General features: G+C 40.9%; 2 protein-coding genes across 5 annotated transcripts in view; one reads left to right on the top strand and one right to left on the bottom strand.

The window, feature by feature from the left end:
- Positions 1–10,816, bottom strand: part of LOC136750794 (sex comb on midleg-like protein 2) — a 44,749-nt gene extending 33,933 nt beyond the window's left edge. The window contains exon 1 of one of the 2 annotated variants that reach the window (XM_066705864.1): positions 10,716–10,816. The gene's annotated coding sequence lies outside the window, so the exon portion shown is untranslated. The remainder of the gene's footprint in view (positions 1–10,715) is intronic. The other variant, XM_066705862.1, reaches the window with a different exon arrangement.
- Positions 10,817–18,948: 8,132 nt separating this feature from the next.
- The window catches only part of LOC136750795 (cyclin-dependent kinase-like 5), an 88,494-nt gene continuing 79,760 nt past the window's right edge, over positions 18,949–27,682 (top strand). For 2 of the 3 annotated variants that reach the window (XM_066705865.1, XM_066705867.1), the window contains exon 1: positions 18,949–19,069. The gene's annotated coding sequence lies outside the window, so the exon portion shown is untranslated. Of the gene's footprint in view, positions 19,070–19,199; positions 19,345–27,682 lie in introns of those variants that run through there. The other variant, XM_066705866.1, reaches the window with a different exon arrangement.

Consider the following 27,682-nt stretch of genomic DNA (forward strand, 5'->3'; position numbering starts at 1 on the left):
CACTCTGCGAAACGCGGCGAAACGCTCCCCCTCTATCACACTAATCTGCATTTCACATGACATGTGCCGATCGTCTGTGAGACACTGTCTGAAGGGCATCTTTCTCTGTACAGGGAATGAGGCAGATATTGAGCCTCACACTTCTTCCTTTCACGTTGTAAAAAAGGAACTCAGCTCAACAAAATTAAAACTGATTCGCTCAATCGCTGGAGTGATTGATCATAGGCATTTCTATTCTCCACAGGCCCTTTACAAGAATTCGAATCCCCTAACCAATAGCTGCTTGGCTGCCTTTCTCTGCGGCTGCTGATGCACAGATATCAGTTGAAATCGGTAACATGGGATAAGTCAGTAATTTATCAAATAGACGTTACACATGCTTTCTCCTGTTGCAGCAGAATGAGCAAACTTGTAGCACTTATTCAGTGGTATAAAGCATGTTTTGCTGTATCTACCAAGATTATGGGTCGAGTACAATTCCACAAAACCCTAAATTTTACCCAATCTGGGGTACTGGGTTCATTTGGAAAGTAATTTTATATTTTTATTTTTAGTCCCATCAGATACAGTGCACCATTTCAAAAAAACTGACGACTGGCTTAGAAGTTTAAACTCAAACCACCACAGTCAGTTTCAAAGGAAGGGAGGAGAACGAAAAGAAAGAGCTTTGCACAAAATAAATAAATGCGACTCGTCCCCAGTGGGATCTCACTGTCAGCAAGGTTTTCGGGATGTTTAGGAGGTTTAGAGGTGAGGTCATTAATCACGGCCATTTCCCAACTGAGAGCCAGACTTTGGGTGAAAGGTCCTCTCACACGACAGGGGTAAACACCCAAAACACAACTCAGAGGGCTCATTACAATCTCATTACACCGAGCCTACGATAAGAGGCCTGATGCGATTCGGAGGCAGCTGCACAGAAAGAGCGAGCGCGTCTCACAGCTGCGTTCAGACACGGCTGCGGCCGGGATGGTGTCGGCATCTCCGTCATCGATCTGCACTCAGGAATGTCCAGACATGTACCAGAGTGCAGGAGCAGGATAAAGTTAGCAACAATGGCAGAAAGTTTACTTGTTAAGAATTAACAAAAAAATCTAAATCAAAAATCGTTTTAATTTTTAGTATCAAATATATTTTAATTTTGTTGGGCACTTAAATTTGTCCATTCATGAAGTCCAATTTGACCATCGTAGATTAGTTTCATATCCAGTTTAATTGTTATCAAACATCTTTTATCACAACCTCTTGAAATTCATATTCAGACATTCAGAAATACCTACTGGGTGTTTTAAAATATTTCTTTACTCCTTTGGTGATTCACGTTAATAAAAGCAACATCAAAGGGGCTTTTCCCATTTCCATTAACCTATGAAAATAGTAGCTTTTGCTAATGGAATAACTTGGGATTTCCCATATCAGATATTATTGAACATGGTGGAAAACTGAGCAGAACAGGGGCTGTCATCTGCCAGATTGGCACCAGCGACACAGGAGGTTTACGGCACATTATCTTTCTCTAGACTGTCTGACAATGACAATCACATCAAGAGTAATGAAATATTAATTGAATACGAGGGGTCTTCATAGGCCACTTAGTGGGATGTAAAAACTAATTCTATCTGCGATATGCAGAGTGTACCAGCTGATGTTTCTTTATGGATTTCAAGAGGATAAAAACTCATTACTCCTAGGTATAGTTCAGACACTGTTATACTTTATTAAGTCAGTGCTATAAATATCATGCAACCGGAGCAATTTCTCTTTTCTCACATTAAGGCTTCATTCTCTGCCATCCAAAAAGAGCATTGTTGCCCTACTTTTTCAGATGATTTTCTTGCTGTTATTTTGTGTTATGCAGTAAAATAAAAAACAGCATCTTTTCCAAAGTAAGTTTCAAAGTCCAGTTATTTGGGTACCACTGGGGTGAGTTTAAATAGCAAGAATTTGAGTAAAATACTAAATAACACCACTGATGTAGGAATATCAAAACTGCCTTTAATTCCAATTGCTTCAAAACATTAAAATGAAAAACAAAATCTGAAAAAACACAAAAACTGTGCAAGGAAATAAACTGAGGGCACAAAACTTCTACGCCCCATTGAGCAACATATCTTGCCAGACCTACAGATACCGAAGAGGGTTCAGTAAGAGTAATGAAAATGTCTGTCAGCACCTTGAACTTGAAAGTCTAGGTATCCTGACATGGTTGCATTAGAAATCCCTAACAGTCGCTTCAGGAGGCTTTGGGGATTTCAGGGGAGAGTTTGAAGGATAATTGGGAACACACTCTCTGAGCCAGATGAATTCTTCCACATTTGCCAAGGTCGCCCAAATCACTGACAGCTTTTTCTCCCCCCCGCCCCCCAGCTTTCAACACCCATTACATTTCCTGCCATTAATAATTATAGCCTTGACAAAGACACATGTTAATCTCCACTGGAGGGAGGAAACCATACAGAAATTACGGCGTGGTTATTGGTTTGTCAAGCATCGTAAGGACAGCGTGTATTGAACGAGTCTCGGACATCAGGTTGACTTCTCCTCACGAGCAGACTGGCAGAATAAAAAGAAATGGCCACTGCACAAGGAGCTTGCAAAATAAATACAGTGAGGATGAGCAACTTATGAATATCATAGGTGGTTGTGGCTGCATGCTCCCAGATCGAGAGTTTATTTTGTTTCTCACATGCTGTGGACTGGTGTTGATCATACATACGTGTATGAAGGTTACTCTCATCCTCATCCTCTGTTAAGTTGGCCTGCAGTGGACCACATGGCCCTGCTTTCTGTACACTCAGAGGAAGTTCAAAGCATTTTTAGATTCTGAATCCCAGCGAATGAGACACATGCACTATTTCAATGAAAGATAGTACTGTGTTTAAGAGACTCGCTCAGCAGAAAGCCATGTGGTGGGTCCTCAATTACAAGGGAAGACTTCCCTTCCTCCGCGTTCCACAACCTCTGGGCAGTAATTACAGGGGACCCCAGTGCGGTAAAGCCACCGACCAAGATACGCTGCCGAATCGGAGCCTGTCCTTTGTCACCACAGCACGACCAACAGGCAACCTCAATCTGTGCAGAAAATACAAATCCGCTTCGACAGAGAGTTTAAGACCACAGTTTTGCCTCGGAGCTTTTCCGAACTACAGCAACGAAGGAGACGAAACTGCCCTTCTGCAATTGTAAACGGATTACTGGCGGGGTTTTAAAATCATATAATAACCTCACTATTTAAGAATTTTCCTATACAACTCACTTCAATGACAGTAATATCTTGTAAATACAGATCATTGTATTCCAAAGGGTCCAAAAGCTCTTACCAATTATAGGAGTAAGTGCAGCATTTGAAATAGAGGAGCTTTGAAAAAAACGAACAGACAGTAACAACTTCAGCCTCGCTGGTGAGCAAAGCCTCAGCGTTTATGCAGCAGGAAATAGGCAGTTCAATTCTTAATGAGTCTATTTATTCCAATTTACTCATAAACTAGTCTTTACACATATTCGCAGCCACACTACCTAGCCAGTACATCCCCAGTGCATCAACCCCAGATCACTTACAAGTGAGAAGAAAATGTCAAAAACTAAATATTCATTGGAGGAAGTTAAATAATTCCTCACAGAAGTCAATGGTAAAAAAAAAAAAAGCTATTAATCATGAAGAGAGAAACAATAATAATTTTACAAATGGATAAACACCAAGAGCGCTCCTAACATAGCCCTGTCACACGGGATTGGCGGTCAAGTCCAGCTGGGTCTCCTATCCTCTTACAACAGCTCTAAATGTTCCTGTCGCTCTCCAACAGGAAAGCAATTTCATCGTTAATTATGAAATAACCACTACTGAGCATTAAAAAAAACAAGATTTAACCAGGCAGAACATTGCGATAAGGAACTAAGTATCTTTAAGCATGAGCTGTTGCTTCTGGAAAACTTACAGACACAGTAGAAAGGAAGCAGGGCATTATTAACAGTCAATACATCAGCCATTGCTCTCCCCAATAAGTCACTGCGAGACACTAATTGGAGATAATACACGCTATAGTATGCCAATGCTTGGGAAGGTCACCAGATTCCTTTAATCCTCAACCCTTGAACAACCACAAAAAAGAAAAAGGAAACAGAAGACTCCTGGTGGATTTTCATTGTTATTCTCACGGACAAACCTTGTCTTATTATTACAATGATTTACTTCCAAACAATTTCCCAGCTCACATATACAACATATTGCTATTGGTTCCATCTGTTTGGATAAAAAAGGCTAAATCATTTCAATTACAAGCTTTTCCTTCACTATTTGGACCTTTGAACTTTAAAAAGTGGGTCTGTTAGTGACCGTTGACTCCAAGTCAATGATTTTTCCCCTGCTGATCAAAGCGGTCCTAATCTTCAGTCTCTGTCTGCGCCCTGAAGGACCTGCACTAAGCCGCTGTTTACACAAGGTGCAGTGTCTTCTACAGCCAGGGCTTCTCCAGCACACTGTCCTGAAGTGAACTTTAAACTCTGCAAAAGGTCTGGTTTACTCAGGAAAACGTTGGCTATACTTACAGAATGGCACATTTGTAGTAAACCTATGGAAGCTTTCATGTACATTTACACAGTAGAACACTGTATATAAAATGGTGCAACAATTAATGCATTTCTATTTCTTTTTTTAAGAGCTTTTGCGCATTGACGGCTTCTCTTAAAACATTACGGTTTAGCACTCAGCTATGTATATGCTTTCCCCAGATGTCAGAATATGTGAGGTTAGTCTGCTGTAATCCACTTCACCTGCGAATGACTGGCTGCTAGTACAAACGAGCCAGGACAACTGACTGATCGCATCTTCACACGTCAGTGCAGCTGCGATTGTTTAACTTCAGCTGGAATCGGTAACTAGCATCTTTGAGACCCTGTCGGCTTTTTTCCAATAATGGCTTGACAGGGGTCAGGGTCCCACTCAACTTAAAAAGATAAAAGTCCGTTAACCTCAAAAATGTCCACCATTGTAATGCAGAAACCCAAACATCTTCAAATTTCCACCAATGTCCTTTCCCCCCTTTCACTTCAATACAATGTTCTTGAGCATTAAAGAACAGATCCGTTCGAAATCCATAACGTGGATGATTGCCTAGTTTAAAAAAGGCGCAAAACAATTTCATGAAAGTATTACCTGCTTACTCGCACAAATCTTATTTTAACAAGAGGTCTACAATCCTGTACAATCAATTATTGTGTACTCTTTGTACGGCAGTTGTAGCACCCAGTCGATACACAGTAATCAACAGAGTACCTTTCATTATCAGCATCAGAAATTCCAACGCTTGGGCAGAACTACAAGTACCTGAACTATTGATCTTGATAAAATACTTACAAGTCTACACACTCATGTTAACCTCCAATTGCTAAAAACACTGTTGTAAAAAAGACAGATGTAAAACAGACATACAGAAATTAAAAGTAAAGCAACAAAGTCAATACACAACTATTACCAGAGTAAAACTATTACCACTGGAAATCTATAGCCTAGTTTCTCTCTCCTTATGAAGTGCAACGAGCCAACATGCTGCCTTTCTGTGCTAGAGATAAGGGTTCAAATCTGGCTCAGCTATTATGAAGTGTAATCCACTCCACAGACTCAATCCCCCCGTGGATATTACTCCAGGTCACAGAATTAAAACTTAATTTGTCAGCCTCATTTGTGAGACCCAAGATTAAGTGGTTTGTGGTCTGGGACTGAGGTGAGGTGAGAGAATTAAAGAGCGACGCTGTTGAGGCAAGTAGTGTAACCGTCAGACGCCAGTATCAATTTCTTATCTTATTTCTTGATTGCTCTAAATAATTAGCTGCATTTTTTCTTTTTTAAATCAGCAAAAGTATCTTCACTGCACTTGTGATAATTACGACAACTGATATTCAATTCTGGTAATTATTCCTGTTGAAATAAACACTCATAATGAAATCTTAACGATAAAGGAATTAAGGCGATACTATTTTAATCTAATTGTTTAATTGAATTGAAAACTTTAATTGGCATCAACAGTTTATTAATCTATGTTTCTAAAAATAATTTGCTTCAAAACCCAAGGCATGTACAAATGTTTTTTTTATTTGTAGGAATAACCTCTAAATAAACGGATAATTCATTAACACATCAATGGCAGCAATTGCAGTTGGGTATTTGGGTATGCACATATTGTAAAGAGTTAATTAGAATAGAAATTAGAATTAAAACTTAGGATAGAACAAAAACAAATCCATGGTAATTTAATTATGAGTGCATCTCTTATTATTACCAAATTCCTGGTACACATATATACTTTTTAAATGTGTAGTTTTAATAAGGGAATGTGCTATATGTAAGTATAAAGATTAATTTAATATGCATATTTATTGTTAACTGTGGCATGTATTTGGTTGTTTTTCTCTTTAAAACTAACCCAGGAACCCATGTTAAATAGCTTAGTTACATCTGGGTACAATGCTTTCATTTATTAATGCTTTATTCTGCTTAAATAAATACATACATCTTCTCATTTATTTTTACAGATTAATTACAAAAACAATAATAATAATAATTGTTTTAAAAACAATGGTGTTTTAGGAAAACCATTCCTAAAATGACTCATACCTAGAACAGAATAAAAAAGGGAATATAAAAGCCAAAATATAAATAACCCAATAGGACAAAGTTTCTTTCACCCAGTCTGGAGCTGCTTTTCCCCTCCCTCTCTCTGCGAATCCTTTACAAGATGAGGTTGAGGAGAGAAATAATTCCTACACCTATTATTTAATATTATTACCTTATTTCCTGTCTGATGTCTAAACACTGCTATTACACACAGAAGGTGCTGCACCTCACATTCATTTAAATGGGTTTATGAACACAAAAATAAATACATTTCAATTTCAAACTAACTAAATAAAAATTAATCATTTGGAAAAGTTTTGTATGTGGTAGCATACTTCAGAAGATGAAATATTTGAGTTTTTAAGATTACTGAAAATGAACTTCTTAATGCATATAACAATTTGAATGGTTTCATTTATTACAATGTCCTATTATTGTCGTTATTATTATTATTAGTGTTGTTGTTGTGTAGCTTGCAATTAAATTAATTTACCAGTCCCTTACCAAAATACCAAATAAGTACTTTGCAGGGAAATCTATATGCAGGGAGCAATCACAAGGAACACATTATGATTCATAATAGTTGTATAATGTATAATTACATAGCTGTACAATTATCTCAGTTCTTAGAAAGGTATTGTTATACTTGTCCATTATTACAGCAGCACAGTCATCTACACTGCTTTCGATTCAGAAGAATCCGGATCCAAACGCAGGGATGACAGCATTTTCACAGAAATAGTAAGCCATTTCAATGACAAGAACATGTCGCTTAATAATAATAATACGAATATATGCTACTGCGAAATGTAAAATTCAAATAACAATATTTATATAATAATAATAATCTCGTTCAAAAAAAGGAAAATCCAACAGTCCTGGTACGATACGCAAACTTACCCCGGTCACACAATCCTGAAAAGCAAAACTGCTTCCTAAACACCTGTTGTTGTTGTAAACCAGTTTACTGCGCACGTTTACTGCGTTTACTGCGTTTACTGCACAAATACACCAGAATCCGCGCCGTGTGGTCAGCAGCGCAGCCCGAGCCGGATTGACGAGGCGCGTCTGAACGCACCCGGCGGACCCGATTCGGAATAAACACAATCCTACACAACACACACAACACACACAACAAACAACACACACACAACACACAACACACACAACAAACAACACACACAACATACACACAACACACACAACAAACAACACACAACACACACACAACATACACACAACACACACAACAAACAACACACAACACACACACAACATACACACAACACACAACATACACACAACACACAACATACACACAACACACAACACACACACGCTTTTCAGTCACAGTCTGCCCACCGACGGCGACACCTCATCTGAAGAAATATGCATATTCCCCAAAAGGTCACCATCCAATATTACAACACACCCCCGTGTTTTTGACACACAACTCCGGGACAGATGTGGCGCGCTGTACAGCGGTGTGTTACAGCGGTGTGTTACAGCGGTGTGTTACAGACGTGTGTTACAGCGGTGTGTTACAGCAGTGTGTTACAGCGGTGTGTTACAGCAGTGTGTTACTTACAGCGGTGTGTTACAGCAGTGTGTTACAGACGTGTGTTACAGCGGTGTGTTACAGCAGTGTGTTACAGCAGTGTGTTACTTACAGCGGTGTGTTACAGCGGTGTGTTACAGCAGTGTGTTACAGCAGTGTGTTACTTACAGCAGTGTGTTACTTACAGCGGTGTGTTACAGCAGTGTGTTACAGCAGTGTGTTACTTACAGCGGTGTGTTACAGCGGTGTGTTACAGCAGTGTGTTACTTACAGCGGTGTGTTACAGCGGTGTGTTACAGCGGTGTGTTACAGCGGTGTGTTACAGCGGTGTGTTACTTACAGCAGTGTGTTACAGCGGTGTGTTACAGCAGTGTGTTACAGCAGTGTGTTACAGCGGTGTGTTACTTACAGCGGTGTGTTACTTACAGCGGTGTGTTACTTACAGCGGTGTGTTACAGCAGTGTGTTACAGACGTGTGTTACAGCGGTGTGTTACAGCGGTGTGTTACAGCGGTGTGTTACAGACGTGTGTTACAGCAGTGTGTTACAGCGGTGTGTTACAGCGGTGTGTTACAGCGGTGTGTTACAGCAGTGTGTTACAGCAGTGTGTACAGCAGTGTGTTACAGCGGTGTGTTACAGCGGTGTGTTACAGCGGTGTGTTACTTACAGCGGTGTGTTACAGCAGTGTGTTACTTACAGCGGTGTGTTACAGCGGTGTGTTACAGCAGTGTGTTACTTACAGCGGTGTGTTACTTACAGCAGTGTGTTACAGCGGTGTGTTACAGCGGTGTGTACAGCGGTGTGTTACAGCAGTGTGTACAGCGGTGTGTTACAGCGGTGTGTTACAGCAGTGTGTTACAGCAGTGTGTTACAGCGGTGTGTTACAGACGTGTGTTACAGACGTGTGTTACAGACGTGTGTTACAGACGTGTGTTACAGCGGTGTGTTACAGCGGTGTGTTACAGCCGTGTGTTACAGCGGTGTGTTACAGCAGTGTGTTACAGCGGTGTGTTACAGCAGTGTGTTACAGCGGTGTGTTACAGCAGTGTGTTACTTACAGCGGTGTGTTACAGCGGTGTGTTACAGCGGTGTGTTACAGCAGTGTGTTACAGCGGTGTGTTACAGCGGTGTGTTACAGCAGTGTGTTACTTACAGCGGTGTGTTACAGCGGTGTGTTACAGCGGTGTGTTACAGCAGTGTGTTACAGCGGTGTGTTACAGCGGTGTGTTACAGCAGTGTGTTACTTACAGCGGTGTGTTACAGCAGTGTGTTACAGCGGTGTGTTACAGCAGTGTGTTACAGCGGTGTGTTACAGCGGTGTGTTACAGCAGTGTGTTACTTACAGCGGTGTGTTACAGCAGTGTGTTACAGCGGTGTGTTACAGCGGTGTGTTACAGCGGTGTGTTACAGCAGTGTGTTACAGACGTGTGTTACAGCGGTGTGTTACAGCGGTGTGTTACAGCGGTGTGTTACAGCAGTGTGTTACAGCAGTGTGTTACAGCAGTGTGTACAGCGGTGTGTTACAGCAGTGTGTTACAGCGGTGTGTTACAGCAGTGTGTACAGCGGTGTGTTACAGCGGTGTGTTACAGCAGTGTGTTACAGCAGTGTGTTACAGCAGTGTGTTACAGCGGTGTGTTACAGCGGTGTGTTACAGCAGTGTGTACAGCGGTGTGTTACAGCGGTGTGTTACAGCAGTGTGTTACAGCGGTGTGTTACAGCAGTGTGTTACAGCAGTGTGTTACAGCGGTGTGTTACAGCAGTGTGTTACAGCGGTGTGTTACAGCGGTGTGTTACAGCAGTGTGTACAGCGGTGTGTTACAGCGGTGTGTTACAGCAGTGTGTTACAGCGGTGTGTTACAGCAGTGTGTTACAGCGGTGTGTTACAGCGGTGTGTTACAGCAGTGTGTACAGCGGTGTGTTACAGCGGTGTGTTACAGCAGTGTGTACAGCGGTGTGTTACAGCGGTGTGTTACAGCAGTGTGTTACAGCGGTGTGTTACAGCAGTGTGTTACAGCGGTGTGTTACAGCGGTGTGTTACAGCAGTGTGTACAGCGGTGTGTTACAGCGGTGTGTTACAGCAGTGTGTTACAGCGGTGTGTTACAGCAGTGTGTTACAGCAGTGTGTTACAGCAGTGTGTACAGCGGTGTGTTATGCGTGCAGGAGGTAAACAGACGCGCTGTGCGGGGCGCAGCCACACGGAGCCGCCGGGCTCGTTTCCAGCGCTATCGGGCGCCCTGCCGCGGCGCACGCCTCGCTCCGCCGGCTCCGCTCGTCCGCCCCTGACGGGCACGGTGCCACCGCGGGCAGAGCGGGATGCCCGGGCAGCCGCTGGCACAGCCCCGCACAGCCCCGCACAGCCCCGCACAGCCCGGTAAACACGGCGCGGCGGCTCCCAGCAGTAACACGCATCGAGCGGGACAGGCGAAATAAGCTCCGGTTTTCACTTCCTCAGCCGCAAACCCACCGCGACCCCCGGCAGGGCGGCTGCTGTCCCCGCCCGGTGCGGCGCCGAGGGGCAAAGACAGGCGAAAGCGAGTGAACTTACCGATTAGTCTCGAAATGTGCAGCGGGTTTCTGTACTTTTCTTCAATACCAGGCCGCCATATTTGGGGTCGCTGTGCGCATGTGCGCCGGCAGCGACTCGCATTTCAGCGCAGGGTGCTTTCTCCAGAGACGACAGTACAGTAGGTCGTTTTCCCCAAAATAGTCCGGCTGCGCGTCATGCGTTGCGTCGGTGTTTTTCCCTCACACTGACACACTGGCTGTGTTAACGCAGTGTGTTAATGTGCGCTGCTGTGTGAGGGTTGGGTGAAGGCACGGCAGGTACATGCAACGACGGATTTGTGTCAAGTGTGTTATTCTGTACGTATTGTATTACTTCCCCCGCCGATATTTTCTTAATGCATTTGTTAGTTGAGAAGCTGTTAAATACATATATTGAGAGAGAGTCAAATTAACCTTTTCATAAAATGTATATTTCCAATGGCTGTTTAAATGTGTAGATTAAAGTGAACAATGCAAACACAAAATTAATCACTTTCCTATATAAAAAATTAAATGCTCCACACTCAAACCAAATCGAAATCCCTTATTGATTTTGAATCCTGGGCTTCTCAAACATATCTTTCCATTTTTACTGGCATATTTAATTTCAATTTAGTATTAGATGAAGCTTATTTTAATGTGATACATATTTTGTGACTTTAGTCACATTAGTTTGACCGAAAAAAACAACAACCGTTAAGCCACCTTTTTGTATTTATATTATTTTTTATTGACTTTTCATTAAAAAGAAAAAAAAACGACACTGGGAAGCCCCTTCCACAGTACAGATTATTTTCAAATGTATGTATTTCCCCCGTTCTTTAAAGTATTATATGGGTATGATATGTTCAAACTTTAAAAATAATAATATTAGTCAACATATGTATTTTATTTTTTTACTTCCAATAGACTGTTGCCTGATTTATTTTTATACAGTATTTGTTAGCATCCCTTTTTACTCATAGGTGTGTCCCCATGCATTGAAATATACTCTTAGTTTCTCATTAGAATAAGGTGATTCCACATGCTTATGTACCACACAGTGAATTCCCACAGCGGTCAAGCTCTGTGTTCATTATATTCTCTGAGAGCTGGAGACCATCAGCCTCACCTGATAACACTGTCTGTCCAGATGTGTTTTTCCCACATATTGCTGTTACAGTGAGTGTTTGCCAGTCTGCTGTGTACAGCCACCATTGTCCAGCTGACCTGGGAGCAGAATATAATAATAATAATAATTAAGTAATACATACATAACGACAACATGCTGCTTTCACCCCTTCCTTTTAATAATAACTTGTATTATTATTATTTTTCATAATATTAGTATTATTAAGAATTACTCACATTTACAATTGTAAGTAAAGAAACTACAAACAACTGTAATAAAGTGGCCGTTTTTACTCGAACAATATTTCATTGTATCTGCCTCGAAATAACAGCGTAAGAAAAGACCTGTCCTAATCAAGTGTAATTATCCACCCTATCAGTGTGCCGTGCAGGTGTGCGCTCCTGCCTGTGATTGGTTGATCTGGGTGTTACCTCTTTTCATCACACAGCACCGGGACAAAGCGAACCCCCTCGCCATCCCAGACCACTCAATGGCCATACACCTAGTTAGAAAGTGCGGGTTTTAATGCATGATTGTGTGGGAGAGTGTCTTCCAGGAGAATGGGCAGCCCCACTTTGTTGTCTGTGTGCACTGCTTGTGGTCAAGACATGATTACAGACAGCTTCACAGCAGCTTCGTGTGCGTCTTCTCTTCTTGCAGGAGCCACTTCATTTCCACAGAGTAAAGGTCACTCGGGCCTGAACATTTGCATGCCTGGGTGAGAAAATGCCTCAATTATATAGATCACGTTTTGCAGCGACTATGTTTCTGCAATACTTTGGGTTACACTGGGATATGTACATCACAACTTATCTCCGGCGTTTGCATCTAATATCTCAGATGGTGAAGAACTGTGATGGTGTTGTTGAAAACAGTGTGAGCAATTCTTTTGATGTTTCTGAACTAGAAATACATACATTGGTGTGTGTGTGAGAGAGAGAGAGAGAGAGAGAGAGAGAGAGAATGTATTCTATCTATGTAAAAACGGTTTTAAATGTAGCTTGCTAAATAACATTATATATAAGTACTATAAAATAATATCAAAAAGCTTCCCCAGCCCTATAGCTACAGGGAAGTTAACATCTGTAAAATAAAGCACTAATTATTGCATACCATTGTATTGAATGTGTTATACTGGGGTATTTACATCATAAGCTACAAATTAGAAAATTGAACATATTCTAATTAATATAAATTTTAATATACACATTATCAAGCACTGTATTTTTTAATTACAACACTGTAAATACTGGTAAATTGCAAATTGCAGCAGAATATATGTCATTTTACCAGAAAATAACAGGAACAGTTTTACTGGCTACTGTACGATATATGTGCATATTAAATTATCTGTACTTTAAGATGAAGCTACTAAATCACAGACTGCTGTTAAAAGCTGCTTATTCTGGAAAAGGCATATCCACCCTCTAAATTAAACCTCTGCAATTTGGCTAGTCTGCTTCACAATGATCTCACAGGTAACGCTGTTGTTTTGGATTCGTGTGGTTATTCTGCAGGGTGTTGGCACCACAGACTCCCCACAAAACCATTGCCAACAGATAAACCAGCTCCTTATATTGCTCTTAACATGGGACACAGTTTCACACAAGCACTTTCCTGCAGAGTATTTTTATATCTACGCAAACATTACTTTTCAGACCTACTTAATTACCTAAATTAATTGATTTATATTAAAATATATGCCATCTGGTGGCTTTTGGTGTTGCAATGTTTTCTTCCTTCAGAAAAGCAGTGTTTTATATATATATATATATATATATATATATAATTTAACCAATTTCAGTTTATGATATTCTATTGTATAGTTTTGCAATCTTTCCCTTCTTATGACACCTGTATGTCTAAGACTTTTGAATAGATGATCTGAACTCATTTCATTCATGTTCTCTTCAGTGTGAAAGATCAATAAAGAGAATTATCATACCCAGGTTTTGCTTCAATATGCACTAGAATGAAAATAAGGCCTAGATGATTTGCATATTATTAATATTGCGGTAACCTTCTCCAAGCACACAATGCTTCCACACACTAAACAGTCCATACACAGTCCTACAAGTACACACTTATTCTCTATTTTTCCTGTGTTCCCACTTGTTGGATCCCGTTCAGTCCTGCAGGCATCTTTCACAGATCTAACAATAGGAATCTGTGTGTATTGTGACACCACAATACATACGAAAATGCAAGATTTCTGCACATATCTGCACAACAGTTTATTATTATTATTATTATTATTATTATTATTATTTTATATATTATTATTATTATTTTATTTTACTACTACAACTTCTAACAATATTACTATTATTATGAATATTAATAACAATAACAATAATATTGTTAGAAGTTGTAGTAGTAAAAGCAGCATTAGTAGTAGTATTAGCACTAACAGTAGTAATTGTTTGTTTTACATGAATTTATTTTAATGTGTGCATTCATTTTAAATGTTTTTAAATTTGAGAAAATGAAATGTCCCATGTACATTTAAATGTGCAAAATATTGAAAAAACCTTAACGACATCTGCAATGCAAGAGAAAATAATTGACAGCATTGTTTCAGAATGTATGGACTGTAATGAAACATTTGTTCACTTTCTAATTTGCCTTATAGTATTAACAATGTACACTCACCTAAAGGATTATTAGGAACACCTGTTCAATTTCTCATTAATGCAATTATCTAACCAACCAATCACATGGCAGTTGCTTCAATGCATTTAGGGGTGTGGTCCTGGTCAAGACAATCTCCTGAACTCCAAACTGAATGTCTGAATGGGAAATAAAGGTGATTTAAGCAATTTTGAGCGTGGCATGGTTGTTGGTGCCAGACGGGCCGGTCTGAGTATTTCACAATCTGCTCAGTTACTGGGATTTTCACGCACAACCATTTCTAGGGTTTACAAAGAATGGTGTGAAAAGGGAAAAACATCCAGTATGCGGCAGTCCTGTGGGCGAAAATGCCTTGTTGATGCTAGAGGTCAGAGGAGAATGGGCCGACTGATTCAAGCTGATAGAAGAGCAATTTTGACCGAAATAACCACTCGTTACAACCGAGGTATGCAGCAAAGCATTTGTGAAGCCACAACACGTACAACCTTGAGGCGGATGGGCTACAACAGCTGAAGACCCCACCGGGTACCACTCATCTCCACTACAAATAGGAAAAAGAGGCTACAATTTGGACAAGCTCACCAAAATTGGACAGTTGAAGACTGGAAAAATGTTGCCTGGTCTGATGAGTCTCGATTTCTGTTGAGACATTCAGATGGTAGAGTCAGAATTTGGCTTAACAGAATGAGAACATGGATCCATCATGCCTTGTTACCACTGTGCAGGCTGCTGGTGGTGGTGTAATGGTGTGGGGGATGTTTTCTTGGCACACTTTAGGCCCCTTAGTGCCAATTGGGCATCGTTTAAATGCCACGGCCTACCTGAGCATTGTTTCTGACCATGTCCATCCCTTTATGACCACCATGTACCCATCCTCTGATGGCTACTTCCAGCAGGATAATGCACCATGTCACAAAGGTCGAATCATTTCAAATTGGTTTCTTGAACATGACAATGAGTTCACTGTACTAAACTGGCCCCCACAGTCACCAGATCTCAACCCAATAGAGCATCTTTGGGATGTGGTGGAACGGGAGCTTCGTGCCCTGGATGTGCATCCCACAAATCTCCATCAACTGCAAGATGCTATCCTATCAATATGGGCCAACATTTCTAAAGAATGCTTTCAGCACCTTGTTGAATCAATGCCACGTAGAATTAAGGCAGTTCTGAAGGCGAAAGGGGGTCAAACACAGTATTAGTATGGTGTTCCTAATAATCCTTTAGGTGAGTGTATGTATTACAAAAGGCACTATATGATTAGGGAAAAAACTGTAACAATCACAGATAAACACTCAAATATAATTATATGAATTTTGCATGTCATTCATTCTCCTGTGAGTGCTGAACTATGGAAGCATATAGTGGACTTCATTAAATACATAAATAAATAAATGTTTAAATAAATAAATGTTTAAATAATTTAGTAAATACATAAATGTTGAAAGAAATACTGAAATGTATACATGCATTTAATCACTTAATTATTTATTTAAGTATGTCATTATGTATTTCTTTATTTCAACATGTATTCAACATGTATTTATGTATTTAATAAAGTCCACTACATGCTTCCATTCTGATCAAGACAGTTGAACTACAATGGTTATAAAGAGAGTGGCCGCTAGGGGGCAGCAGACGGTTGTGTCACTGAAGTGTCACCGCGTCGTGACGAACATTGTCATTTTACTCCTCAAGAGCCGGATTGTGCTGCAGTTTTCAAGGAGAAGCACGTTTGTAACATTTCAGCTGGATTATGTTGATTTATACACTACAATTTGTTGTTGAGCATCAGGGTGGGATTAGTACATGCTGAGGCCCTAAACCATGTCACGTTTAAGAGCATTGACAGAAATGTGTATTATTCTAACACAAAGGATGATGAAAATAGAAATATTAAAGTTTAATCAAAATATTTGAACTAAAACATATATTGTGTAATAAGGGTTTTTAAATGATGAAAGACTTTCAAATAGAAAGACTTTATGTTTTTTTAATATATGTGAAAATGTTTAATCTACAGCAACACAGAAACACTGCACAGCATCATTTAGTAAGCAGCCGTAGAGGTTGTTTTGGTTTTGTTTTTTAAAATATTGGTACCCCTAGTCAATTTTACAGATTTTCTCAACTGTCTAAAAATTTTAAAAGTTTTGAGACTTATTTTCTAAAGCAAAATGATGAACTGCTCCGCTCTGCACTCCGGCTCAAATTAAATAATTAACTGTATAATAATAATTTGAAAGAAAGGGATATCACTGATTTTAGAAAAAATATTTGTATTTGAAACGTCCTTCTGATTTTTTTCCACCTGCACTAAATCCATTAGGTCATGGGTCAAAGGTCAACTTCAACTCATATTACTACACACAGACCCCACATTTCTCAGGGAATAATAATAATAGTAATAATAATAATGATAATAATAATTGACTAATTCTTAGGAGGCCTAGTATTAGTAAGTAAGTAGTAATAGTAGTAGTAGTAGTAGTAGTAGTAGTAGTAGCAATAGCAGTAGTAGGACTAAATCATATTAATGACTAGTAATCAAAATAGTAGTAGTAGCAGCAGCATAGTAGCTGTGTAATAGTAGGCGTCCTATGATAGGATGTAAGTGTGTGTAATTATAGCAATATGGAATCTAAAGCAGAGCTGGAGAACGCCTGTAAACGCTCACATTTCTAATACAGTACTGCTTTATAAGTATTATTCTGATGTTTAGATTTAAAATCAAATCGCTCTGTTGTGTCCACACCTGTCCAGCTGGTGGCAGTAGTCAATCACCGTTTCAAATCAGCCAGCGCTCTGGAGTGTCTCCCAGTCTGCCGTTTCTGAAGCACAATTAATTAATTAATCCGCTGATACATGGCGGGGCCCCTATGAGTCACGGCTCGCCGGGGTGGACAGCGCTGCTCGTCGCAAGGTCAGTCCTGCTCTGGATTGAATATACATGCAAACATGAGTGTGATGGTTTACCAATGTCAAATTATGAACAACATCGAAAATAGGTAGGCTCGGGTTCCTGTTGAATAAGGAACTGGGTGAGTCAAGTAGTCTGAGCTCTTGATGATTTGAACATGATGAATATAATCGTGTGCATTCATTTCCAGTGCCTAAATCTTTGTATTGATACCCCATGCACTGACACACACTAGAACTGATTCATCAAATCTTTATAAGAGTCTCATTAAACACAGCCGCCGCAGCAGCATGAAGGCCTGCCAGGATGTGTCTGCTGGTTTTGTCCCACAGGATCTGCAGGTTGTGCTGGAAAGATGCTGATCTCATCACTGCATCCGCTATGTGGTCTTCTTCTTTTCATCTCTTGAGAGCCATTGCTTTTATAGTCCTATCAGACTCAATAAATATCATTTACCTTCATGGATAAATATTCACAAATACATATATTAAAAGAACATGTATAGATCTCATCAAATATACCTACACCAACGGCACACCAGATCCCATGAAGACACTGCCACCAAATTCAAGATCTGCGAAGAAGCGCGTCCAGGACACACAGCCGGTCCAACACTCTTGACCGCAACCCTTGGAAGTGTTCAAGACCTCGGCAGGACATGGCCGTGGGTTGGGCACAGTACAAGAACAAGAAGGGATCTGAGGTGGACTAAAGAACTAACAGAATGGATCCCAACAGGTGAAAAGTGGATCGAAATAAGTGGACACTTCCCTCGCCCAGCAGTGTATCAAGGGAACTGAACCTTTTCACCCTGGAACAGAGGAGACTACGTGGGGACTTGATCCAAGTCTTCAAAATCATGAAAGGCATCGACCACATCAAACCAGAGGAGCTTTTCCAGATCAGCAGGGACACTCGCACCCGGGGACACAAATGGAAATTGGGCTTCAAGGCATTCAAGACAGAAAACAGGAGACACTTCTTCACACAGAGAGGCGTCACAATCTGAACAAACTCCCCAGCGATGTGGCTGAAGAGACAATTTGGGAACATTCAAAAACAGACTGGATAGGATCCTTGATCACTTAGTTATTAATGGACACCAAACGAGCACGATGGGGCGAATGGGCTCCTCTCGATCGGACACTGTCTTATGCTCTTAAGGCTGAAGCTGCTGATATGAGCTATACATGATCTTACATAGGCTATACCTGGTGAAACAAGGTGTCAGGACAGGAGCTAGTGCACATTCTCTAAAATATGTTATCTGACTGACTAGTATAGTAGTTTGATCATATATATAGATATATATGAAAGGCAGATCAGACTGAAATGAACCAACATGTTGCCCACTTGTGTGAATATGTCTGTGTATGAATGCATGATGTGATGCGCACCGCTCTGCTGTCACTGTCACTCCACGCCAGATTCCAGCAGTCAACCGAACCCAGCGCGGCCACGCCCCCCGGGAGCTCCGCGGGCTGTGATTGGCTGTGCGCAGCAGAGGCGGGGCCCTAGCCGTGGTTCTCTGCGTGCTGGTTGGCCGCCCGGCCGCCAGTCACAGCGAGCTGCAGCGGCTGCGAGGAGGAGCTGGTCGCGCTGCTCGGGTTTGGTTAGTGCAGCTGCTGCAATGAGAGCCCAGCAGAGGAGCGCCGCGCCGCCGGGCCGCTGATGCGCCGTCCGACCGACTGCTGTGAGTGGAGCCGTGTGGGACCCCGGCCAGGGGCGGGTCGGTGCGGGGTGCGGGGTGGCGCGGCCGGGCGAGGGTGCCGTGCGTCGGGCTGCGCGACCGAGGGGGTCCGGCTCTGCGGCGGCGCTGGCGGGTTAGTGCTGCGCGGCGTCTGCGGCGCTTGTGCGGGAGGGGAGGGAGACGCTGACGCGGTAATGAGAGTTAGTTTGCGGGATGTAAACGCAAGCAGGACGCGAAGCAGCTGGGAGAGCAGCGTGCGTTTGATTCATGAGCACCAGGTACTACGAGGTCTGTGAAATGTGTGTGTGTATGCATGCATGTATATATATAATGCATATGTGTGTGCATTTACAGGTCATAGATTTAGCATTTATAAATGTATAACAAAAAAAACCCATATATATATATAATATTTATACACGCATACACATTTTTCTTATCTTTACGTCACAAATAGCAGCGTAAAGGACTGATGCATCACTGGTAACCATTGGTTAGGTTGAGCTACTTTAGCTAATGTAGTGTATCTGTGCCACCCACCATCAAGATATCAGATTACACAGGAACACAACTAATATGGAAGTGTTTTCACTCCCTGCTGATGGAAATGGCCTCGCACATATGTGCACATGCACCCATGTCTGATTGACTGTATGACCCGGTGGTAGGAGGCATGTTGTTCAGGCTCCGTGTGCTTGTGCTGGTGTAAGTGGTGCTGATGCAGGAGTGGTGGGGGTGGGGGATTTGTCACTAGTAGCAACAGGGTCTCTACTGTATGGCTTTACAGCCCATTTGTTCATGTAATTGACAGCAGAACTGTCGACGACACATTGTGCTTCAGTGATAAAATACACAGCTCAGTGTGCTTGTCTTGCATTCCTATTGTTTTAAAGGCATATGTTTAAATGATTATGTAAACTGCTTGTACACAGTGTGAAATAACTGTTACCATTCGTGTAGTACAACAGGTTCCCCAATAGCCTTTGACTGTGCAGAGTATGATATAGTCCACTGTTCCGAAACGTTTGTATTAATAATAATAATAATTTGTTATTCCTACTTAAGTTTGCAGTTTTACTGTAAATAAATAGTAATGATATGCACCTTTAAAGGTAGATTACCTGTAATGATAAAATACTGAGGGTATGTGCTTAGTGAAAATGGTTTTATTTCATTTTAGAGGTGATTGATATATCAATTAGGCCTATGTCAACAAAATTAAGGTTATGCATAGTCCTATAAATTGAGTAACATAATGTCTTAACTGCAGATTCAGTTGCATTACTCTGCTGGATTTCTCATACTGAAGGTGACCTACATGATTTATTTTTATGTACACAATTGTGCAAAGGCGTTCTGCGCTAGAGTTTACAGTACGTTGTATATTGGCTTCTCCTGAATTTCATATCATACCATAACATGTCATTTGACATTATAACGTTTCTAAACAGTTCCTATCTATGCATTTTAAATGATTAAGCAGTAGTCTGCTAAGGTGAACTAATGTATGTTTTTTATTTTCATGTAGAATTTCTATATAGTAGATTAACCAATTCTTTAAAACCACCTTAATTTCCTTTCCTGCCACAAGCCAAGAGACCATTCCTTACTGTACTCTAAGAGAAACACTCTATACAGCACTGTTAACTTCCTGCCTCTTCAGTAGTTTTAACTTATAATGGCTCACATGTTTTGTACTGATGCTTTTCAGTCCTCTATCAATTAACTCCAACCGAGACCCGAGGAACAAGACAATTTAGTCTTGTTTTCCAAAAAAAGAAAGTAAATACGTAAACATGATACAATGTGTTCAGAAATGAAGTTAACGTTACTTTACTCTCTTCTGTGGCACAGGAATGATATTCCAGAGTTCAAATTGGAAGCTATTAATAGCAAACCGTGCACAATGCTTTATTCTCCCATTCCACTCTGTATGGCTGTTTCTTTTTGTGTCTGTGTCTAATTGTCCTTGTTAGAAGGGTAAGTGAAGCCAATTCCTGGCCAGCGACTTAATTATTGACATAAACTAGAATCTGTCTGGGCACACAAAGTTCAGCTATTAAATTAAACTTGAAGAAACCTAATTGATACAAATTCCAAGAGAAGACACAAGTAACTTGCACAGTAGACTTTAGTTACCTCCCGTTACAGGACAGGTGTTTTAGGTGTGTATTTTACCAGCAACATGGACTCTCACAGACTCTCAACATGGGGTTACTGTGGAGGTCATGCCTGAATGATACATGGTTGTGATTTCCTACCTTCAGTTTGGTGATGCAACTGTCAATCAGATTTATAGTTTCCTTAAGTATTTTCGTTCGTATTTCTATTGTGTCCTTCACCACTGACCTATCTGGAGCTTTTTGATTTCTTTATATGAAGCAGTGACTTTATCAGGGAATTTTAGGCACAGAACTGTTTTGCTTGTTTTTTAATCTTAATCGGATAAATGAAAGTCATATCTGCCTGTACTAAGAATGCTGTGTCTTGGTAACATTACTATACTCTTCAGCACGCGTCAAAATTACTCTAACCATCAGCGGGGTGTTGTCACAAAGTCATATCTTAGGCTATATTGACACTACCTGGGTAGTCCATATTGACGTTTGCGCTCTGTTAGATTTGATCCTGTACTACAGATGGAAACTACTTTCATAATCTGACATGTGACCCTTGCTGTACTGCAAAGCTGTGGGAGTAGCAAAACTGAATGCTACAGAACATTGAAAAGCACAAAAACATAAAACAAAGACGTATAAAAAGAGCATATTGTCTGAAAGTTAATACAGATATTGTAGGAACCACAGAATTTAGAGACACGCCACTTGTCAGATCCCAGATGGTCCATCTGGCCAATTAAAACAAAGGTCAGAGAATCGCCAAGAGGTCACTAGCGCTGGAAAATGGCAGAAAGTGATTATAAAGATACGTCAAGCCTATGAATATGTAAGAATACCTTGGCTACATTGTCCAGTAGATTATTTGAAGTTTGTCAATTGAATCTGTGTTCTTGTTCTTTTATATAAAGGGATGTTATGACTTTAAATGACTTTCATTCTCTAAAATAGGAATTGAAGAGTAAAAAGCAGACTGACATTATAAAGAAAAAAAAACGAGAAGAGAAGAGACTAGGTGATAGAAGCTAAGCTATTATTATGAAGTGTTTCAGGCACAATTTGTAGCCCTGTAAGCTTCTTCTTTTTTTTAAATCTTAACATGTTATGGGAATGCTTGCTGCTTATCTAATGGAAATGCGTTTTGCTGAGGGGGGTGTTTGTATATAAGGAAATGCCAAAAGACAACATAGCAGAGAAGATGTGATGTGTGTCTTTGCCTCCATGTTTGATCAGCTCTCAGTTTTGTAACCTTTCACCTCACTACACCGCCTGATGTCCAATTATAAAACCACCACACACACACAAAAAAGCAGTTCTTCCAGCAAGAATAGATTTAAATTTTTAATCTGGTATTTGTGTGTGTAGGCGTTTCTCTGACTACACTGTCTGTGAGGGTGATGGATTTGGGGAAGGTAGTTTCAAGGCCTTTCTTGTCTTGCAGAATGTATAAAAAATCTACTTGCGGGTTTTGAATGCAGGATAAAAAACCACTAACATGGTTGTCTTAAGGTGGCTCGTGGTATTTCACATGAGAAGAATCTGAAGAGTCCAGAGAGTCCGTCTGAAATGAGCTTTGAAAACGTGCTTTCATATTAAAAAAAGAGATTTCCATCGATAACTATTGTGGTCATGAGCTGGAGTACTGTACCCAGGATAAATAAAATCACAATTACCTCAGTACTATTTCAGTAATCTGCTCTCTGCAACAGATTATGATTAATTTGCATGCCTTAATGACATTCCCTAATCAATGCATGCTGCTTGTTTACAACCTAGAGCTTTAAGATCAATCATGTGTAGACCTCTATATATTTTTTACAGAAAGCTAATCCACTGCCTCTTTCCTCCAGAGCGGGGTATGAGAAATGCATGTGACAGGTGTGGTTAATAGTAGACCATACCTCAGTGTGAGACTGCATTCCCAAAATAGTCTGTGCTTATTCTCAAGATGTGCAGGCCTACATAACTCCAGTACAGGTTTGTGTACTCAAATTGTTCAGATTCTTAATGGTACTACACACACGTACTGGCATCAGAGTTGATGCACGGAAGAAGAAAAAATGAAAACTCAGTGTCGGATATTCTTGTATTATATTGATTATAACTGCCACCCTGAACCAAAACAGTCAGGCTCTGTTTTATAGGCTAGATTAGCTTTCACCACTGGGGTGTGTGTGTAATATTGTCACCCAGGAACTGTTTTTTGACTGCAGGAGCTCTTGTTGTTCAGCCCAGGAATAGACCTGTTTTCCGGTGGGTCTGTTTAGAGATGCAGGAACTGCAGCCACAGGAGGACAGACTAGGAGTGATACCTGCACAATGACGACAGCTGGAATTAAACACAACCTTCTTTCACTCTGGTTGATCAGCATTCCAGCATCGTTTTGGTTGTAAAATATTTTGTATTAATATAGCATTGTTGCCATGGAGGCAATCCTCCTGCAGAGGCAGATAAATGTGTGCTCTGAAATGCCAGTTCTGTGCAGGTTTAACTGCAAACACAATTCATCACAATCTGTTCACAAAAACCCATTTTGCGGGTTTTGGGATTTCTGGATTTTGTACTTCAGAAAGTGCATTCCACTGACTCACTCCATTTTGACTTATGACTCATCGCAGGAGATCAGTGGAGGTATACATTAGTATGAGAAAATCCGCCACCACACTTTAGCACAGAAATCATTCAATTATTGTGAGACTCTTTGTGGTACGAATCCAAAAACATCTCCAGAAACAAGAGCCGGGTTTCTGTGCACTTGAAAATCTCCTCCGCAGTCATGACTTCGTGACGTAGCGCACACATTCCTCGGGAGGAAGCACATTTTTGCAAGTCCTTCAGGTGGGGCCTCTTTTGGGGACGGTTAGAACGCTTTCTCACATTTGAGATCGCTTCCAAATTCCACATAATCTTCAATACAGGATTAAATAGAGCTGGCTTGTCTTAAGGTGGCTGCTGTCATTGTGGGTGAGAAAAAAGCTACTGACTCTATCCGAGTGAGGTTTCCTTATACAGTTATGCATTTCTAGATGTGTCAAATGTGAATAATGGGGTAAAAACCAGAAAATGTATGGTGATTAGGCACATGCTTCCTCTGGATGAATGCTGGATAGTTCATAGTTCATAGGCATGAAGCTCCCCGCACAATACTTAAAGTAATTCTTAGGTAAATTAGTAGGCAGACACAGGTGTTGACATATCCCCTCCCATATGCTAGTATGAGTTGAGTCATTTGCATTAGCACCCCGTCTTCTCTCACTACCTCGGGACTGCAGAGCCACGCATTTACTGCAAGGTACGGCCACAACGTCGTGAGAAAAACAATCACGGCTCTTCCATGCCAACGCCCCCGATGGGAATTATATTGTTAACAAATGTTTTCATGTACAAGGTAACTATTTATCTACTGAATACATCCTTTTTGGCGAAATATCTTAAAAACGAGAATCGTGGAGAATTTCGGATGATGGGGATGTGTCAGATTCGAGTCAGAAGGAGAGTGGGTGGGCAGACTAATCCAGTCTAGGAGAAGTTTCTGTTTGTTGTCCTGGAGAAAAACTAAAACCGTCTAATGAATTCTAATGATCGCGAAAAATAAATGGTATGGCTATTAAAAATGTGTCAACATGTGTTGCAGTAACATTCGGTAAGAAAGGCATTTGCCATCAGACCCGCGTTGCGTATGAGAATTAATGAAACTACAACTGGGCTCCGTAAGCTAACGTTGATACAATATTGCATTTGGGCAAATACTGCTCCTTATCAAGGAGTTTTTTTGTTTGTAGACTTTATCTCTTTCGCATTACAGTAATGTTTGACCTTCAGTCAGTTCTTTGGACTGTGTGTTTTCTTTTTTTTAAATGTCATTGACAGTTCATTAACATTGTAGCTCGATACACTCGGTCTCAGAGGGAAACGTCCCCATGAAAATGTAATCACTTTGTTACATCTCTGTGCCGAGATGACTGGCGCTGCTCAACAGGCCTGCCCTAGTTCTATAAATTTTAAAAATATAACTTGGCCAGAACTGGAGCGTCTGAAGCGCAGCAGAGAGGGCTGACAATTAGACGAGTGCTCTGAGATTGCAGGGGAAAAGGAGGTTATACTGAAGCGCACTGAATCATCCTGACAATAGCATTCTTCACAGAGGGCAAAATCCCGTCTTTAAGATACTGCTTGAAATGATTAAATGATTGCTTCGCAGTGGTCTAAATGGTGATGCACCGAACTGCCTGGCATACCGAGGAAGCAGGAAAAATGTGCAGACTGAAGAATACATCTGGGATTCACTGCCACCAGATTTGTCTCTTATTTTAAAAGCAGTTTTCCACCTTGAGACTGATGTAGTTATGCCACATTTCATTTAATTTCCTCCCTTCCTTTTTTTAATTTAAGTCAAGACAGTGATTATGTGGCCATCAGCATAGTTTGTCTAAGACCTTTCAGAGAAACAAGCTCGTCACTCTAGCTCAGATGGTCTTCAGACATCATTGTTGGCCTGCGTTCCCAACATTGACATGGCTTTTGGCTTTCTCTACGGAAGATTGATTTCGTAATTTTTATTAGAATTACAGATGATGGTAAGAACAGTTTTAAGGAAGCATTATTAGTAGTGATATGAGTAATTCTGGTCTGAGGTAAAGTTTGCACTAAAGTTTGGATGAAATCTGCATTATATTTTGGTTCAGGGAAGGGTTAGGGTTATAGTCCCTAATTATCTTAGGCTTTCATTAAGGTAGGTTGTGTTCCTACTGGTTGAATTAAATGGTGTTCATATTGGCCTTCAAACGGACCTACTCTGTCATAGTCCGATATAAGGGACCGCCCGAGCGCTCGACACAGGTTCCCTGCTGGGCAACCGGAATATAAAACTTATTTCAAGACCCTGCTCTGTAGTGGATGGCCTGATTCTTAAAAAATATGATAAAATAAATGGAATCACCAAGGAGAAACTGTTCAGCTGTCTGGAGATTGTCCTTGTCCAGTCACAGTCTGTCATCATCGCTGTACAAGGTCCGCAGACAGAAATACCTCATGCTGGAGACGCCACAATAACTCCGGTTGCCTTCCTTGCAGTTGTGTAATGACTGTGGGCAAGCGGCCTTGCAGCATCGACGCACTTAATTATAATATAAGACATCTTTTACAACTCGTTTTGTGACTCAGAGTTAATATCGTCTCTTAATTTTAAATAAATAAATTTTAAATAATACGATCATATAAAAACATTTTAGGATAAGAGATTTGGCCCGTCTTGCATGCTCACTTGCTTGTAACTCATTGTGTCTCATCTAGGCATCTTCCATGCAGGCCCTAAGGATTGGCACTGACCGCATGGCCTGGCGGTTTTGTTATGTCCACCCTTCATCTTTATATGGTCTCCTGCCCTCCGAGTAGAGATGTCAATCACTGCCAGAGTTCCTTCAAGGAAACCAAATACCTCAGTTAAAACTTACTGTTTCCCAACATGTAGATTTCAGGATAGCAGAAGTAGATGTTTGAGGAGATTGAGGCACTGTCAGTGGAGAAAGAGTGTCTGCTTCACTGTCAGCTGGAATGCAGCCCTTCATTTCGCCACCTGTTTAAGTTAATTAATCCCAGTGTTTCCTTCTTCTGTCATCACGGCACTTGTTTATCAGAGAAATAGCATAATGGCCACTTCACTCTGGATCTCCGGCTACATTTTTAGCTATGGGGTTATGAACTGTGATGCATAAAGGGAAGTTGTGACATCGCCAAAGCAAGAGCTAAAATACTGAACTAAATATCACTACAGGTTGCTGTTTTGTAATTTGTTTTATCTTTCATATTATTGTCAGATGTCGAGTCTAGAATGACTTCCTGCCCCTATGATACCATGATCAGATTGAGATGTCTCTAAATCTTTGACAGGTCTTAGCTTGAAGGATGCAAACCCAATTGTGCCATGGTCTCTTTATCGAACAAGGCAATCTGTTTTCACTTCTGCATAGGTTTGTTCCTCTGGGGTTGTGTAACCCTATCATCCTTGCCAAAAGCCCTCTTTGAATTGACCAGTCTAAACAACGTTCACTCACTTCATGACATTTTAAATGCAACTGGCATCGACCAGATGGAGATTATCCTGCAGTAAAAAGCGGAATGATTTATAACATCCACAGTACGAATATTACCCTTTCTTTAAAAAGGCCGTAAACCACTAACTGCAGATGTCACTTGGGGTGGAGTTAGACTCTTTCTACCAAAGCCCAGCCCTAAAACCTTCTGTTCCTTTATTTAAAAGATAGTTGAGCTCAGCTACATCCACACGAGGCCAGGTTGCTGGAGGGATGGGGTGGGGGTTGCTTTTGATACATAAGGCTGTCGGACAATATTCTGAGCCTTTAATGATTTGCGATCCGTTGACGGCGGTCAGAGAGAGCCAAATCTCTGCTGGCGTTCGGAATTGCTTCTGAAGGGTATAAGAGTGCCGGGTGAATTTCCAGTCTGCTGTGATTGATATTGAGACTGGGAGACAGGGAG

The sequence above is a fragment of the Amia ocellicauda genome, chromosome 6, assembly GCF_036373705.1.
Source record: "Amia ocellicauda isolate fAmiCal2 chromosome 6, fAmiCal2.hap1, whole genome shotgun sequence".
Lineage (NCBI taxonomy): Eukaryota > Metazoa > Chordata > Actinopteri > Amiiformes > Amiidae > Amia > Amia ocellicauda.